This window comes from Peromyscus californicus, unplaced genomic scaffold (assembly GCF_007827085.1).
Source record: "Peromyscus californicus insignis strain IS unplaced genomic scaffold, ASM782708v3 Scaffold_17__1_contigs__length_78620276, whole genome shotgun sequence".
NCBI classification, from domain to species: domain Eukaryota; kingdom Metazoa; phylum Chordata; class Mammalia; order Rodentia; family Cricetidae; genus Peromyscus; species Peromyscus californicus.
The window spans coordinates 29,239,547-29,258,552 of NW_026294469.1; the positions used below are offsets into that span (position 1 = coordinate 29,239,547).

General features: G+C 42.4%; 1 protein-coding gene across 1 annotated transcript in view; it reads right to left on the bottom strand.

Moving 5' to 3' along the window:
- The window catches only part of Nr3c1 (nuclear receptor subfamily 3 group C member 1), a 131,706-nt gene extending 114,210 nt beyond the window's left edge, over positions 1-17,496 (bottom strand). The window contains exon 1 of the mRNA XM_052742078.1: positions 16,893-17,496. The gene's annotated coding sequence lies outside the window, so the exon portion shown is untranslated. The remainder of the gene's footprint in view (positions 1-16,892) is intronic.
- Positions 17,497-19,006: the final 1,510 nt, after the last annotated feature.

A 19,006-nucleotide genomic window follows, 5' to 3' on the forward strand; every position in this document is an offset into this window, starting at 1 on the left:
TAATGGTCTTGTTGAGCGAGCTTCAACCTGTCAGGGTGCCATGGCCCTGTGGTGGGATGTTGTTGCTTTCCTACCAAGAATCTACTTTCCACATGTGACGTCAGATCTACATTTCTTGTTGCAAAGTATTATAACTTCATTCCATGTGTTCGTGGTACTAGTACCATCTCTCACCTTGTGAGTGGGACAGACCCGGCTTCTCAGGACATTAGTGCAGAGATAGGCACAGAGCAGGGACAAATGAACCTTTTTTTTTTCTAGGCTTTCTGGGACTACTTAGCAGCTTATATTTAAAAAAAAATGAAACAAAAATAAAAACAAAATATTGCATGCAAGCTTGGAACAGCTGGATTCTACCACTTAGAGACACTATTGAAATAAAGTAGGAAAAAAAGAGAGAAGAAAAGAAAATCTGGTGATAGGATCCTCATTCTCTAGTGTATCCTGAGTCTAGATTGTTCTGGACGTGACTGCCACACACTTCAATAAATGACAGTAATATGTCTCCCCTTTTCTTCTTCCCCCTTTCCCTTCCTCCTTTTTTCTTCTCCTTTTCTTCCTTTAAACTTTTTTTCATTTTGCTCCAGCCAATTGGAGTTAGATCTCTAAACTTTTGCCTCTAAAAGAATACTGGTTGCAGAACCAATGGTGTAGAACACAAGAATGCCACTCCCCCTGGAGCAGAGAGGCAGCCCACGGTTGCTGGGCATCTAAGATGACCTCAAATTGGATTAGAGTTTCCTCTTAATGATTAATGGGTTGAGATGGGTAAACTCCTTTATTTAGAACATGTGCATAGCAAGGATTTCAGTCTGAAGTTATTTTTCTGATTCTGGCTATATTGGCCTCAGAGTTTCACTTTTAAAAAGGAATGATATAGGAAATGCTTCTCCACTGGGGTATATTTCAAAAGAAACAGGATAAACAAAACCATGGTGATTCATGCCAATGGATTATTTAGCTTCAGTGTAAAACCCTTGAGTTATTAATCTGCTTTATGCATCTTTCCAGGTTTATATTTTATTGTTTTGTTTACAGAAGACTTGACAATACATTAACTTGCACTTTATCTGTAGATATGATCTACTGGGGTTATACAATAAAATATTAATGTTTGTTTACCCTAAACCAAAGCCTGAAAGCTCTACTGATACGAAAATCAATACCGCAGTTTAATTCTATCTGCAATCTTTATGCAAACACTATTTGTATTTTATTTACACCAACTTTACATTTCTTTATATTTGTAACAGAAGCATATGGTATGGGTGATAAGGTAGTTATAATCATTCAACATTTATTTGTTTATGAATAGCTCCAACTCAATCTGAAGTAGACTTCAGACTACGTATCTGAGCAGGCATGTATCCCTGACAAATCATTTCACTTCTCTGGGTTTTTGTTTCCTTATCTGAGGAATAATGTAGCAAGAGTATTTGCTTTACAAGATACTTGTACAGAATAAATAAGATATTCCCTACAAAGCCTTTATCAATTGCTGGCACTGAGCAGTACAGAGTAAAGCAACTGTTATTCCTACAAAATGTGAGAAGGCCAGCACCACATACCCCAAATAAAGTATACATGGTCATGACATCAACTCCCTTCATCTGTCTTCCTCATATCACTGGCTGAGGTGTGAGGCTATTGAGTACCTACTGAGGATTCTGTAAGAGAAACCCAGGCACTGGCTGGGAATTTGAATTTTCCGTATATGATTTCCGATGCTTTCCCATCACATCTACAGAGTCTTGTAACTGTATAAGCTACACAAGTTACGTATTTCTGCAGTTTTATCATTATGGAACCTAAGAGGACCAGAGATTTCACTATCCAACTGAGCATGATCAAATAAAGACAGATATTTAAAAGCACACAAGTCGCTCATGTGCTCTTTAGCCAGCAAAATCCTACAGCTAAAAGAAATAAAAGCACAGGGAAATGGAATGATTTGTCTGAAGTCTCACCGACTTGCTAAAGACCCAAAATGAACATGAAAACATTCTAATTCCTGGTCAAGTAGTTCACACAGGATACATAATGATATATCTTCAGATAGCACTGTTTACCTAGCATGAATTTATCGCCAGTGACGTGTTAATCTGCAAATTCACTTGTTTACTTTTATCAGTGCTCTAAAAACCCTTGACCTACAAGGTCAAAGTTTGTACAGTGGAGTGGACACTGCACTGGACTTCAGGACAGGGTTTGTGCCTGTCCACCGCTCCCCTCAACTGCATGATTGTAAGTCACATTTCCTCCTTACGACAGTTTCCCTTTCTCTGCTGCTTAGGTCTCTGGACTTCCCCTCCTTATTGCTCTTCACCCACATAGAGGTATTGCCCTCCTGTATCCTCGGGAGATGGACTTCAGGGCTCTCCATGAATCCCACAAATCTACAAATGTTCAAGTCCATTCTATAAGTGACCACTATGTAAGTGGTTGTTATAGCACACTGCTTAAGGAATAACAAGAGTTATGTACGTTTGGTACAGGTGCATGTTTTTCTTTGTGAGTATATATGTGTACAAGTTTGTGCAGGTGAGTGTGCACATGCACACATGTGCATGCATATGAAGCCTAGAGGTCAACATTGAACATCTTTTTTTTGAGAAAGGGTCTCTCACTGAACATGGAGCTGGCCAATTCAGCTACACAGGTTGGCCAGCAAGCCCCAGAGAGAGCCTCCTGTCTCTTTCTCTCCAATTCTGGGAGTACAGGCTCCGTGTCCAGCTCTTTTACATGGATTCTGGGGGATTAACCTGATGCTTCCTTATGCTTAGGAAGCAAGCACTTTACCAACTGAGCAATCTCCCATGCTCTGATACACCATTATTTTCCCTGAGTACTTTTGGTCTGTGATTAGTTGAGTTCACAGAACTCATGGGTACAATGGACCAGCTGTAATGATGGGCATCTTCCTACCTATGGCTGCAAAGCTTTGGCTAGCACCCCATGAATTCCTATTGTTTGCCTCTACGATGGCGCTGAAGATGAAGGTAAGTAAAATAAGCCCTTGTTCTTGAGAGTCTCTCAGAATAGAAAGGTCAGAGAAATAAAGGGAGGAGGAGCTAATAAAGACAGCTGTGTTAGGAGCGCTTGGGTGGGAGGGTGAAGACAGAGGAGACGGATGAGTTGAACATTCCCTGGTGGATGGGGACCCACAACCACAATCTGAAGCTAAAGGTAGGAAAGCTCATGTTGAGGAGCAGCATAGTACCAATCACACTGGCTTGGGTGGGGGTAAAACTAGAAAGAACCAGGCTCCGCACGTTCCTCAGGGTATGACTTTCTGGTTACCTCAGCTTCCTCATCAGTTATACCAGGCACAGGTCTGGATTCCCTTTCAGGCTGTTGTGACCAGTCATTGAGATCATGCATGCTGATGTTAGCAGGACACTAAGCACTAACTTGTTAAAGTAGTGATAGTAGTAACGCTAGTTTGCTTTCACCAAACCTGGTGTTTTCTTCCTTTCTTCCAGCGACAAGGACATATTTATAAACTGATATCCCATTTTGTTGTTGTTGCTATCATCATCATTATCATCATCATCATTATCATCATCATCATCATCATCATCATCATCATCATCATTTTTGAGACAGGGTTTCTCTGTGCAGCCCTGGCCATCCTAGAACTCTCTCTGTAGACCAGGTCAGCCTCAAGCTGAGAGATTCACTTGCCTTTGCCTCCTGAGTGCCGGGATTAAAAGCCTGTGACACCACCACCTGGCTACATTTTGTTATTTTTTTAAAGGGTGTGTGTGTGTGTGTGTGTGTGTGTGTGTGTGTGTGTGTGTTTGTATCTCTGTACACTGTATTTGTGCAAATATCTGCAGAAAAGATGGGATCGGATTCCCTGGAACTTATGTTACTGGCAGTTGTGAGCTGGCATGTGGGTTCTGGTAACTGAACCTGGGTCCTCCACAAGAGCAGCAAGAACTCTTAACAGCTGGACTGTCTCTCTAGCCCCTAAACAAATTTTTAATAACACTCAAGTACTTGAAGCACTATGAGTTAAAAAAGAAAGAGAGAGAGAGAGAGAGAGAGAGAGAGAGAGAGAGAGAGAGAGAGAGAGAAAGAAAGAAAGAAAGAAAGAAAGAAAGAAGACAGAAAGAAAAAAAAAGGCCAGCAACATGACTCAGCAGGTAAAGAGCTTGCCACTTGTCTTTGTGTGCACGCGCGCGCGCATGTGTGTGTGTGTGTGTGTGTGTGTGTGTGTGTGCCAATGTGACACAGCTAGAGTTAATCTGAGAAGAGGATGGAACCACGTTTGAGAAAATACCCTCCTTAATAAGATTGGCATGTAGACAAGGTTGTGGGTCATTTTCTTAGCTAGTGTTTGATGTGGTGTCAGTCCTGGAAAGGAGGCCTCAGGTTATATGAGAAAGCACAGGGAAAGAGGAGGAGCAAGTCAGTAAGCAGCACTCCTCCATGGCTTCTGCTTCAGTTCCTGCCTCCAGCTTCTGCCTTGAACTCTTGTCCTGATTTCCTCGGTTATGGAATGGGGCTTGAATGTGAACTCTTTCCCAGTTGCTTTCAGTCTGTCATGGAGTTTCATCACAGAGGTAGAAAAGTGACTCATACTGTAGGCATGCTGCTAAGTGTCCCATAATGCACAGGGTGATCCACTACAGCAAAGAATTATCCAAGTCGCAGCCAGTGCTGAGGTCAAGTCCTGCCCTAGATGTAACCTGTTTACCACTACTTTTCATCAATCATCAAGAAACAAGAATGATCAAGAATGCTTCATCATTTACCTACAAAAGCATTTCCTTTGGGCATTTTTACACATTTTACCCTCTCCTTTGGATAAGAAAGTTTTCTAGAGTTTTTGGTACAACCATTCAAATGGTCTTGTCAAAATAATGGAATTTGTGTGGAGGTGGTGGTGGGGGACCTGGACATATGCATGCAGTCTCCTACTCTATCACCATCTATCTACTTTATACCTTTGAGACTGGGTACCTCCTCGAACCTGGAGCTAGGACGGTTTAGCAACCTTAGTGGTCCTCTTGTCTATGTTGCCTACAGTGCTGGGGTTAAAGGTGTGTGTGTGGCCATGCCTGGCTTTTCACGTGGGTGCTAGGATTCAAACTCAGGCCCTCATGCTCACACGGGATGCACTCTTATCCACTGAGCCATCTTTCCACCCCAGGAAAAAAAAAATCATCCTTTTTAATAGATGGATAACAGGATAAAAATGTATGTATTGTGCTGGAATTGAACTCAGGGCCTTGCACATGCTAAGTTGGTGCTCTACAAATGAGCTGTTCTCCCCGCTATATGGTGATTTTAGTGATAGTCACCTCCAAAGGCATTCGCTTGCCCCTAGTTTCAGCTCATTTTTTCCTCAGGAAGTAGAGAAGCTTTGACAGCCTTGGCTAGGCTCCATCACCACAGAGATGCAAATGGCCAGCTTTGGGGAGGAAGGAGCCAGTTGACCTTGAGCTCCCAAAATTTTACTAACACTTCTGTCAGAGCTGGGTCAGTACCAAGATAGCTCACAGGTGTCTGTGAGTTTGTCTCTTTTTCGTGAGGATCAGCTTCAAGGAGCGTTTCTAAGTTGCAGTATTAATAAGTCTCATCCCTCGGTCTTTGTTTTCTTTCTAGAAACAACACAGTGGTTAAGCAGCTGGCTCTAGGGTGAGGCTGCCTGGGTTTGAGTCTTGTTCTGTTACTTGTTGCTATGCGACCTTCACAAGTTTCTCAGTGTCTGAGTGCCTCAGATCCCTTTATTGGTAAGGTGGGGAGGACAGACTGCCTGACTCAGAGGTATAGTCAGGATCCAGTCTGTTCCCCAGTGTAGAGCATTTATACCTCAGCTTCTTGACTGTGTCTCAGCCCTCTACACAATCCCTTAACTGGATGTTAGGTCATGAAAATTCAGGAATAGTCAAAGATTTCCAAATTCTCAAAGACCGAAAATTCAAAAATCAAGTTTGTAATGACTCTGAGGTGTTTCTCCCAGCAGCAGCCCACATTACATCATGTGACTTCACTGAAGCCTTGCTTCTGAACACACCACACAGAAGGCCAACAACACTCCCTAAAACATCCTGACTAAAGATTTGAGACTATAGTACATTATGCATAATGTTTTTATTTCCAAGTTTTCACTTCTTATAGAAACATAATCATCTAATTAGAGAAAGCAAAGACTTTTAATATTTTCCTACCATAATATCTCAGCATATAAAGATCCAATCAGTATAATTTAGGGTTGTATTCTGTGTATTTGGTTTTTAAACTTGCTATTTGAATTATTTGCTTGAATTTCACAGAAAGTATCTAATAAGTTTCAGCTTGGAATTAGGACAGAATTTCCAACAATTTCTGAAGTGGTGTTAAACATACTTTGTTTTATATATTTATGCAAACCAGTGCTCCCAGCACCAATGATTATAAAAATCCATATATTGATCAGCTCTGAAAATTGAAGATGCTCTTCAGTTGATAGCATCAAGTATTCAGCTAAGATTGAATTATTTATGTAAAAATAAGCACATTAATTTCATTAGCATGCCAATCTGCTTTCTTTAATAAATTACAAAATTATATGTATACAGAAAGTTGAAAATTTCTTTATGATTTCATGTCTACAAATGTTTGATCTGTATACGTATTTTATATACCTGGGGTTGGGTGAAAATGGGAAAAATGTAAGCAGCCCTGACTTAGAACTGTGTCAGCTGTCACTTGTTGAAGTCATTCTTGTTTCCTTCGAGGGATAACTTACTTGCCCACAGGACTCCCATACTTTCCTAAACTGTAGGTGTGATGCATACTAGGAAGAAATGCTTGTTCCCACAGGGCAGGTGACATGGTCAGGGGCAAGGCTAGAAAGGTCAAGGTGGGGAGCTGAAATGGTCACTGATGATCAGTCCTGCCTCTTCGTTAGCTGCCAGTGCCCGAGTTTCCCTTCCCCTTCCCTTCACCAGTGCACTGTTCTCCTCAGGTCCCTAGCATTTTTCCCCAAGCATGTCACCATCACTCCAAGGGCATCCCTGCTTTGCTTTGAACTTTTGTGCTACTTTGCATGGCCATCCCTTAAACACTGATTTCCATTCAAATCATCTGAGGAGTTTGTTTAAAGTGCAGCTCTCCACGCCCCACCTCAAACCTCCCACCTAAGGGCAGAGTCCAGGACTCTATCTGAGGCACTGCGACTTATTATGTAAGAACATGCATAAGAGACCAGGTCACAGAAGCTCTTCACTAGTTGTGACCAAATCATTTAACTGTCTCATTGTCCCATCCTCATTTGTAAAACAACTCTGAAAGAGAAGCTATTTTGGCCTTCAGAGCTGGAAGGGAGAAGAAACCAATCCATCCCACAAAATAAATTACTACACACCTAGCAGAGGTCTCTGTGCCTTACTGACATTGTCTTCCTTTGTTAAGTTGCAGCTTCATTTTTAGCTTGATGCCTTAAGATGCTATTAAATCAAAACAATAAAACAATTTTTGAAGAATAAAATTGGAGAACTCACACTTATCAACTTTAAAACTTACTACAAAGCTACATAGATCAAAACAGTGTGGCATAAGAACAGACAGTTAGACGATGGGACAGAATTAAGGGTCCAGAAACATATGTCTTGGCTCAACTGATTTTTGACAAAAATGCTAAGACCTCTGATTTCTCTCAACAAATGGTTCTAAGAGAACTGGACAGGCATATGCAAAATAGAATATTCAAAAATAAACTCAGTGGATTGTAGATATAAGGGAACAGGTGAAAGTATAAAATTCTTAGGAGAAAGCATACAGGTAAGTCTCTGTGACCTTGAATCATATAATGGTTGGATGTGATAACCAAAAGAGACTCAAACAAAGTCAATAGCCAAACTGAATTTCGTCAAAATTAAAAATCTCTTCTACTTCAATAGAAATCATGAAGAAAATAAAACATTGACCCACAGAAGGAGGCAACAATTGCAAATTGTTTATCTGATAGAGTCTAGATCTATTATATATATATATATATATATATATATATATATATATATATATAATGAACTGTTGCTACTTGACAATAAAAGGACAACATATATTTTTAAAAGGGCAAATGGATTGCACAGAGTTGTCTAAAGAAGACATACAAGTGACTAATAAACACATAAAGGATATTAAAAGATGCTCAACCTTATTAGCTGTGAATTGATACAGGAGATATTACTCTATATGCATTAGGCTAGGAATGTTTTTAGAAGAGGAACATTATGTTTTGGTGAAGATGTGGAGAAAATGGAGTTCTCCCACAGTGATAATAGAGTTATAAAATGGTTCAGCTTTATGGAAAATAGGTTACCAGGTCCCTCAAAAAGTTAAACCTAGAGTTACTGTATGATTTTAAGAAGTTCCCTGAGGAAAAAGAGACTACTTCAAACAATATGGGTCACTGCCACTGCCCTTTGTTGCTTCCCAGAACTTGAAGGTAAAACTCTATTACTGGAGACACATACATTTCATAGACAGGACATGGAGGAACTGAACTGGATCTGACCTGGAAGCCTCTTCCCTGGAGACTATCTCTCATAGTTTAAGAAGGTGCTATGCAAACTGCCAAGAGAGAAGAACAATTAATAGTCCTACTTAGATGTAAAGCCAATAAACCACAACAATGGCCAGATATCTCCAAGGGTACAATAGTGGCACTTATATATTGGGGTAACCAACTGATGGGGGAATGTCTTTCTGTATGCTGTGAAAATATGTTGCTCTGATTGGTTGATAAATAAAGCTGTTTGGCCTATGGCAAGGCAGCTTAGAGGCAGGTAGAAAATCCAAACAGATAGGCAGGAAGAGAAAGGAGAGGCAAAGCAGATGCCAGCTGCCACCTAAGGAACAACATGCCAGCAGACCAGTAAGCCACGGCCATGCGGCAACTTATAGATTAGTAGAAATGGGTTAATTTAAGATATAAAAGCTAGCTAGCAAGAAGCTTGAGCCATAGGCCATGGCCATGCAATTTGTAATTGATATATGCTTCTGTGTGTTTACTTGGGTCTGAGTGGTTGCAGAACTAGGTAGGACACAAGCATTTTGTAAGTGGCTGTGGGACCTTGGTGCCAGGCAAGACCAGGAAAATTTCAGTTACAACCAACAGCTGTTTAATTGAACTCAATGACTGCTCAACTGGAAGGAGTTTATGTCTGGTACTATAAACCTATCCAACTATCCATGGCTGGTGAGGTCATGGACCCGAGAGGATGATCTAGTACTGCCACTTTCCTAGCCATTGGAATTTCTAAATGCATTCTAAATATGTATTCTTATATCCACAAATAAATAGGCTCTCACCCTTCATCAAAAAAAAAAAAATCTAGTTTTTGCAGCAGATGGAGCGTATTACAGAAATCTAAAACTGGTCAACATATAGAGAACTACTGATTATGGGGTGCCAATCTCATAACCCCTCCACTGAAGGTTCAGGGAACATCATGGAGGAGGGAGATGGAAAGATTCTAAGAGCCTGGGGGACCAAGACATTTGCTGTGATAGAGCATCTTTCGTACATGACAGGGAAGCTGCATCCTCGAAATCTCAACAATATGGTTGCTCAAACAAGATCTGCCCAATGACAAATACCAGTTGACATGCCAGCATGGGTAGGGGACTCTCACATGCCCCCACCATGTCCAGATGAAGAGCTACAAGCCATCTGGCTGCTGAGAGAGGGAGAATCAGTCTTCTCCGGGGACAAGGCCCTTCATAGCTTATCCATCCCAAGTGGTCAGCCCTAAACACACAACCATACGAGCAACACTAAATGAACTCAACAACAAGCTGTATGTATGTGTCTTGGGGTTTCTATTGTTGTGACAAAGCACCATGACCAAAAAAGCAAGTTAGGGAGGAAAGGGTTTCTTTGACTTACACTTCCACTTACTGTTCATCACTGAAGGAAGTCAGGACAGAAATTCAAGTAGAGCAGGATCCTGGAGGCAGGAGCTGATGCAGAAGCCATGGAGGAGTGCTGCTTGCTAGCTTGCTCCCTATGTCTTTCTCACCCTGATTTCTTACAGAATCTAGGACCACCAGCCTAGGAGTGGCACCACCCACTATTGGCTGGGTCCTCCTCCATCAATCACTAACTAAGAAAATGCCTTATAGGTGCATATTTTGGAGGCATTTTCTCAATTGAGGTTCCCTTCTTTCAGGTAACTCTAGCCGTGTCAAGTTGATATAAGACTAGCCAGCACAGTATGCATGTAAGTATATATGTATGTATGCATATATATATATATGTATATGTGTAATAATAATTAAAGAAGTCGTGAATTTGAGAGTGAGAGGATGTGAGAAAGAGTTGATAGAGAGGGAGGAGTGGAAATGATGCACATACAGTACTCTTTTAAAAAATAGAAAAATATAAAAAATGAGTTTTTTGAGTGAAATTATACATCTCTACAAAACATATTATAGTTGAATATTCACAATGACACTATTCCTATTAGTCAAATGGTTATAACTTAAATGTCTGTCAAGTGATGAATGAGAAAACAAATGTGGTTCATACAGCAGATGCTCTAGATCAACAGATATGAATGATGTGCTGACCAGAGCATGCAGGGACAAATCTTTAACACGTTGTTCTAAGTCAGTGGTTCTCAATTTGTGGGTTGCTACCCCTTTGAGGGTCAGATGACCTTTTTACAGGGGTCACATATCAGATATTCTGCATATCAGATACTTACATTATGATTCATAACAGTAGCAAAATTACAGTTATGAAGTAGCCACAAAAATTATATGGCTGGGGGTCACCACAACATGAGGAACTGTATTAAACCATCATAGCATTAGGGAGGCTAAGAAGCACTCTTCTTAGTGGATGAAGCCAAATAGAAATGACCACATACAGTATGATTCCAGTTACCTTCCAGCACCTGATGGGAGATTGTAGAATTTGGGATTTCCTCTTTTTGTTCCCATGCAGTGCTAGGTTTGAATGCACAGCCTTGTGCATACTGGGCAAGTCCTCTACCACTGAGCTATGTACCCAGCTATCTGGGATTGCCTCTGCTAGTGAGAAGGCTATGGTCAATATGGAGGTGGATAGCATTGTAACCAAAGGACACTACGAGCTGATGATCTGCTGGCATGCCATTCCTAGCAGAGATGGATATATTGGGTTATGTCCTCAAGACATTAGACAGGGATTTACCTGATTTCTCCCCACACCCTCCACTGATTGAATTTCCTCTTATGAGATACTGTGCTAGACTGGTTAAATGCCAGACTGATTTACACCGTATGGATCCAGCTCTTATGTCTATCACTTACTAGCTTTGTGTTCCAAAGTTACATAATCTCTTGCTCTCTAATATGAAGGGGATTTAGGTATACTTTCTACTTAATAGACTTAAGGCTTAAACAAACTAATCACGTAGATGGATTTATACTGTGCTTGGTAGAACAAATAATAATAATAAAGATTAACCACCATGGTTGCTGTTACTGTTTCTGTATGGATGCTGTTTATGTTATAGATGAGAAAATGGACTACTTACATTTGGCATTTCTGTACACCATTGAAAATTACTTGAGCAAAGTACAATGATATACATCTCTATCTACCTACATATAAAATGTCATAATGAAGCTCCATACACTAATTATAAAATAAAGAGAAAATTAGTAAGTTGGGCTTACTAGGGTGTCAGTCACTTGAACTTGGAGTATAAGTCTGGCAAAGAACAAGGACAGTGTGTTGACAGATTGGGATTCTTGGTCCTGCTAAGCTGTGGATGAAAGCCACAGCCATGACAATGTCATCAAAGTCACAGATGTCACCTTATGAAGCCCCTGCAGGCTGCTCCTGCCCTAAAGATGCCATCTCATGAACTTTAGGAGAAGACGCTACAAAGGAAGGGCCACAAGGGACCCTATGGCCACATGGTGAAAACTGCGGGCCTGATCTCCAGATCTGCATTATGGCCCTTTCTAAAATCCTTCACAGACTTCTTCCTTGGGTGAAACTGAAGTGGTCCTGGGATCCCAGGGTGCCCTCTGACTGGCTCCTGTCTGTCTTTCAGCTTCCTGTTCAACCCTCCCTTGGCTTACTATGCTCGCACCCAGAAGTTGGCAAACCACAGCCAAGTATTTTAGAGTTTTATTAGGACACAGCACACCCCTATGTTTATGTATCTCAGTTGGCTGCTTTCACACTGCAATGGCAGAGCTAGGCCATACAGACAGAAACCATATGGCCCGCAATGTGAGCACATGGTAACATTTAATGAAATCTGGGAAATGAGGTCTGGTTGAGGGTCCAAGAAGAAGGAATGGCTTTGGTCATCAGCTAAGAATTTTTGCTGTAAAATAAAAGTTACGTGTATGGGGGCAGGGGCACTGAAGCCCTCAGTGACTATCATACTGACTATCATACTCTCATGCCCATCAAAGATCCTTGGAACACACTCCTGCAGGGCTTATGACTTCTGGACACACACTTTGTAAAAGCACTGACTCTACTGCTTTGATTTGGTATTTTGATTAAGGTGACTTTTGTATTTTTGATTGCTCTTACACCTACATGCTGCAGACATTCCCCTACCACAGTGCTTAAAGAACATGCAATAGAAAGCCAATAACTCTTAACCACTTGATGTTGTACCCCAATCTACTTCTTAATCATAAGTAATGGTGATAATTGTAGCTGACACATGCTACTCACATGCAGCACTGTCCTATCTAATGTTCTTGGAGGAGGGAAGCACATGTCATCTATGTTATAGATGAGAAAACTAAGGAAAAGAGAAGTGATGTGATTTGCCCAAGGTGTGCGATAATGAATAATGAGTGACTGAGCTAGACTTAAACAGTAGCTCTGACAACAGAGTACTAATTAATTGGAAGTGTGTCTCCTTCCACTTTTCCTGTTGCAAACAAGAGGTGAAATGGAACTGTATGCAACTTCTTTGCAATGGAACATCCATGATTCTGGAACCTATTGAATGTTAAATCAGAACACACTATCAAGGATGCCTGAGACTGCACATCTATCATATCTGTCAATCACATACATACATTCTCTAAGAAAGAAATTCTCCTGAGAATATGTTTCAAGGGAAGAAAAGGAAATATAATAATAAGAAACATTGGAGACAGTCTTACTATTAACCAAAGGACAGTTAAGTCATCAGGCTTGGTGGCAAGCACCTTCACGTGCTGAGTCATCCCACTAGCCTTGGGTTTGGAATACTACTTAGCAATTCCCAGTTAGCCATCACTGCCAGCTGTGTGTGCCTTGACTCATCCATCATCTTGCTTTCACAAAGATGTGGAGAGGTGTGATGGTTAGTGTTAAGTGTCAAGCTGACAGGAACTGGATCACTTGGGAGAGGGGTTGCTGGGCATGCCTGTGGGAGATTATCTTGTTGATATCAATAGCTGTGGGAAGACCTATCTTAATTGTGGATAAGACCATTCCCTGGATCTTGGCCTGACTAAGTGAAGAATGGGAACTGAGCACTGTATATATTCATCATTGTTCTCTGTTCTTGATTATGGTTGTGCTGATTTCACTATGATGGACTACCTGGAAATGTGAGCCCAAACAAGCCCTTTCTCCTTCAAGTGGCTTTTCTCAGGGTACTTTGTCACAGAAATTGGAAAATAAACTAAGACAGAGAGAGAGAGAGAGAGAGAGAGAGAGAGAAGGAGAACATTTGATCTCTTGTTTTTAAAGGGTGTACTGTTTGATCCCTTTAGGAAAGAAGACGGGAATAGGTTAAAACATGGTTTAGAATAAAAGGGTGCCAGGACCAGGCAGGAACTATGGCTCAAGAGTTTCTGGGGAGCAAAGTAAGGCCAAATCCCTGCCCAGTATTGTCATTTGGATCTGCTTCCCAACAGGGCTTAGGACCCTCCAGGGAAAGATGGACACCTTTCAAATCATTGTAGGAAAAACTGGGGTGCTCCCAAGTGGAGGAGCAGTGGAAAGGAGCACATCATGGAGAAGACCTAAAGTGGCAGTGTGATTCCAGGAAGGGAGGCTGATGTCAGCAGAGGACAGGATGGCAGTCTGCAGGCTGAGACTAGAGCTTGTCTGGACCCAGCTACCCCGGGAGCATTTGAGAAAGAGTTGACTCTGCAGCCTCAGGAAAGGGTACCGTGTGTATGATTTGGAAGAAGGATGCGTTATATGAAATAGTGACACTATGGGGTTCACACAGCTTTTCAGTGGCCTCCAGGGAGGAGACTTAGCTTTGAGTAATAGTTAGATTAGCTGTCCTGGAGGTGGAAATGGTAGCAGCAAAGACAAGTGGAGCAGAGTTGAACCCTGGAGTCCAGCCATAGTCTACGAGTCAGGGTAGGATTATTTAAGGAAGGTCTGCTGTGAGCCACCAGAGCGCCTGAGATTGAGTACATTTTCCTCCTGAGGGTAGCCCCATGTGCTCTGTCTCACTCTGCTGAGCAGGGAGGTGATGAGAGGCTCTGGCTTAGACATTCAGCAGGCACTCTGAGTTCACCAGCTCGGGTCCTGCAGGCCTTCCTGGTAGCAGTGAGTGTGGTGGCGTCAGGGACAGGGACAGACCCCTCGTCCCGAATGCCGTCTTAGTGGAAGCGTGTGAGCCTGGGCCCGTGGACTCCTGCTTTGGTGAGGACACGCAACAGAATTATTTCTAGCCACATGTTAGCACCTCTGGGCATTTCCAGAAATACTTAAGGGAAAAGAATTCATTAAAGGCTGAGGTGATGCAGGGACACCCATAACTGGTGAAGTGTGAGGTGTTTTGGAAGAGATTATTTAAACAACTCTGGCCAGAGGTTATTAAAAGCATATGATTCCCCATGGGGTCAATGCTTTTCTTTAAGTAGTTTGATGTCTGTGGCCACTAGCTTTGACAATTGCAAGGGTTTGGCCTGAAAGGATTTTATTTTTCTAAGAGTCAAGAAACACCACAGCTAGTGTTGACTGCAGACAGTTTGGAGGCTCCCGCTCTGGGGAGCCTCTCCATCTGCCATCTCTCGACTGTGGCATCTTTTATGCATATTTCGTCTTCCCTTTCTCCCATGTGAGCTATAATGGCAGACGTGTGGTACGGAAACTCGCTGAAGATGACCCATGACTGGCAGTAGCTGGATCTAGTGTCTGGTGGAGGAGGAGGCCTCGGGTCCACCATGGCTTAGGAGAAAGGCTAATTGTGAAAGGCCACTGAAGGGTGACAGGGAACTTCCTGGAATCTGTTAATAATATAACTCAAAGGTGGCACAAATGACTCATGCCATTATTAATACGCCTCGAGCCATTTGGCCGCAAGATTATAGTTTCATTCAGCCCATCCTTCGGAGGGAGACAGAGGGGAAACCATCGCTGCTGACACAGCAGACACGTGGAGGAGGGGAGATCCTCATGTGCCCATTTCTCATGCAGTAACTGGTGAACCAGCAGCAAACATAAATGTCATCTTCCTTTCCTGGTGCAGGCTGAATAAAGCCACGCCCGAGAAAGACCTTGGCCCTGACTAGTCTCCTGAGCTAACAAATACCGAGCCACGGACTTAAAGATCAGCTAAATGATCTGACCTGAAAGCCTGCCTGCCTCCCTTCACCCCCGTTCACTCCCCTGGCCATCTGTCTTCACTTTCTCCACCATTGAACCTCTGCTGTTTGATGGGGGATGCTTGAGGATGCCAATGAATAGTCATCTCACCATGAAAGCTGATTTTTTAAAAAAAGAATTTAAATATCAAGGGGATTTGCCAAAACTAGCCCAAGCATTTTTCATAGACTCTCGTCGTATCATTATGATTTTTAATAAGGTATTTATTAGTTGGCATAATGGAAAGGAAAAACCTTATTTACAATGGGCCTAAAGGAGATGAATGAATTGCTACAGGTTCTAGAAAGAAGGATCGATAAAATACAGTTAACTTTGAAAAGTATTTGATTGCTTGCTGTTTTTCGGCCCTATGTTAAACAGCTCATAGCTAGGGAGATCCATTTCCGGTATCAGGAAGGTGGTTTGAACTGACAGGAGAAGGCAGTCTACTACTTTGAAATCGTGTTTCACCACACACGACTAATAATTTTTTCAAGACTTTTCAATGCCGTAAAGTGAAAAAGGGATTACTGAAACAAACTCATAAAAAAGTTGAAACACAACAAAACAGCATCCCTATCTCTCCTTCAGATGCCCCCCACCCCAAGCTAGACAACTCTCCTGCTTGCAAACTCAGCTGGACACACAGCCTTGCCTCCATTCAGAGAGATCCTGTGAGACCCTAAGTGGTACTGGACATAAAACCATCAGTGGTCCCCCACTTCCCAGGGTGCCAAAGCAGAGCTGCCCCTCTCCCTGCTGCCTTGCTGGTTCCAGTGTCTCATCTCTGCTTCCGTGTCTACATCGCCATTCTTCAAACTTTCTCGGCCCATGCCCACCTCACAGCCTTACCCTTAGTGTTCTGTGGGGTGCCTAGACAGCCACACAGCCTGCTCCTTTATTCAGAGCTCTGCTCAATAGCTTCTCCCCATAAAAGTGCCCCCCCATCCTTCTCTAGTCCTTTGCCATGTTTTGTTTTTGTTCAGAGCACTTTCCACAAAACATGTTACACACACACACACACACACACACACACACACACACACGCAAAGATTGATGTGCTGTCAGTTCTTATTTCATTTGCTGTTTGCATCGCCTCCAGTAGCACCCAGTACACACTTGCTGAATAAATGAAACTGAGATACTCAGAGCAACACATTTCTTTTTAGATAAGCCCACAAAAAAAGTCTTCGCTTCTCAGTTTAAACGGTTCAGCGCTCATCAAAAATCTTGTGATAATTTTTTTTCAGATGCTCTGACCTCTGTGTGACCTTCATCTAACTTCATTAGAACTCGCGTCGTCCAGTAGCAGAATGAGAATCAAGGTACCACTTACCTTCCTCCCAGACACTTTAAGGAAGCAGGATCTGAGACGTCTTCCTTGCCAGGAAGACGGCAGATAATCAGGCTGCAATGGGAACCCCAGGAGGGCGGGAGCTGGGCTGCTCTCATCTCCATTCTTGCACAGAGTAGGCGCTCATGCACTGTTTATCAGAGTTCATATCTGCGGGACCCACACTGCACCTGGTCCTGCACCAGTTGTCACGGAAGCCAGCCCCTCCACTGGGCTAACCGCTCTCAGAGCAAAGAACCAAATCTGGCTTCGATGTGACGCAGGCTGCTTTTTCTAGAAGAAGCTAAACTCGCACCACGTTTGATGAGCAAGCTCCCACTGGTGCTTTCTTTCCTTTGAGTGCACAGCAGAGAATTTCTCACAAGAGAACATTTCAGATCAGAGGATTCTGTCTCTTGGATCTAACTTTTTTCCAGAGACACTGACTAAATGCAGTGACTCTCCTCTTTGGGGTGAATTTCCTGGTTCTGCTCAGATACTGATTCAGCAGATATTCCCTGAGTTAGACCCGAATAGAAACCAACACTCCAGGGCTAGAGTCTCGAGCTGCATCGTGCTCTAGAGGGATCTGAAGAGTCGATAATGCACAGATGTCCACCCACCTCTTTTTTTCTCGTCTTAGTCCCTTCTTGACTAATCTCTTCCACCCTCACGCACACCCCAGCGCTCCTCTCAGACTCATGGACATTTTCTGGTCCTATGGGTCCTGAGAATACTGCAAACCCTCCAAGGTTCAACCATTTGGTATCAGAACATCTGTTTTCTCTTTCGCTCTACCGTTTAGAGAAGCATGTTGTAATTTCCTCAGCAGAAGTGAAAGTGATCAGCGTCTACCCATGGGTCTGTGCAGGCCCTAAAAAGAGCAAGAAGGAACCAGAAAGGAGGTGGTGGTGGGGGACCCGAGAGAGGAGTTAGAGCAAACCTCACAGCTCTACCCACTTGGTGGAAGGAAATGAAAATGGCATTCAGTTTTATTATTGATTATAATTCTCTGTCATCAAACAGGTGCTAGTTAAATTTTTGTTTTGATTTTACACATTACTTTAAACTGATACTTCCTCATTTGCCTGAAGAGAATCTATGCAAGGGTGCACAATTTAATTTGTTAATCTGAAAATGAGCGAAATATTACCAGGCCTTTTGTTGCTTCTGAACATAAGGCCTAAGTTTGTGTAGGGCCCCTGGTCACCATTTAGGTTGTAAACAGGTGTGTCATTTTAAGCACATCTGTAACAGCGAGAGATGCATTACATGGTCAAAGTGGTAAGTGACGGTGGCCTTCAGAAGTGCCAGCCATCCCAGGACAGTGGATGTGCATTGGCTTGTGTGCTTCGAGTTGAGCCAGTGCTCTTGACATCCTGGCCCATCAGAAGGGTCTCACCCAGTCTCTCCAGTTACACTGAATTCTAAATTCACTAGAGCTGGTTTCTAGCTCATTCTCCAGGCTGATTAAATGGCAGCATTGTTAAGGACATCGATGATTTACATAAAATATCCATGGGAACTGCACAGAAACTTGTTGCTGCAGTAGCTGGTAGACACAGAATAACTTCTATGTCGAATTGTTTCCCTGATGACAAGGATCATTTTCCGGTACAGGTGCAACTGTACTATAAAGCAAATGTTATCAGAATCAAGTGGCAATGGTTGCTGAAGAAATGGAGACCATTTACAACTTAGTAAGAATAGAAGAAGAACCTGATTTTAAGAGACTTGCCATGATGTTTGCAGACAGCATATTGGCAAAGTCCTTGTCCATATCATGTGACTGCTGGACTGAGTTTCTTTAGACTTTAATGTTAACATCCACAAAAGTTCTGGGTTAGTTTCTGGAAACTACAGGGTTTTAGCATCGGTCAATTTTTTTCCCTATGCTTGGTGGGCAGGAAAGTGAGAGACCAACTGACAGCTTCTGTCCAGTAACTACCAACAATCCGTTTGACTTTGATTTTCTTTCCGATTAGGACAGTATATGGAAGGTGTATATTAATTCTTTCTCAGGCTTTATTTTCTTACCAGTATTTCCTCTTCAATGTAGGTCCTTTCCAACTGTTTTCTTTTCTCTTTTCTACTGTGCTCTTAAGAGCTGCCACAGA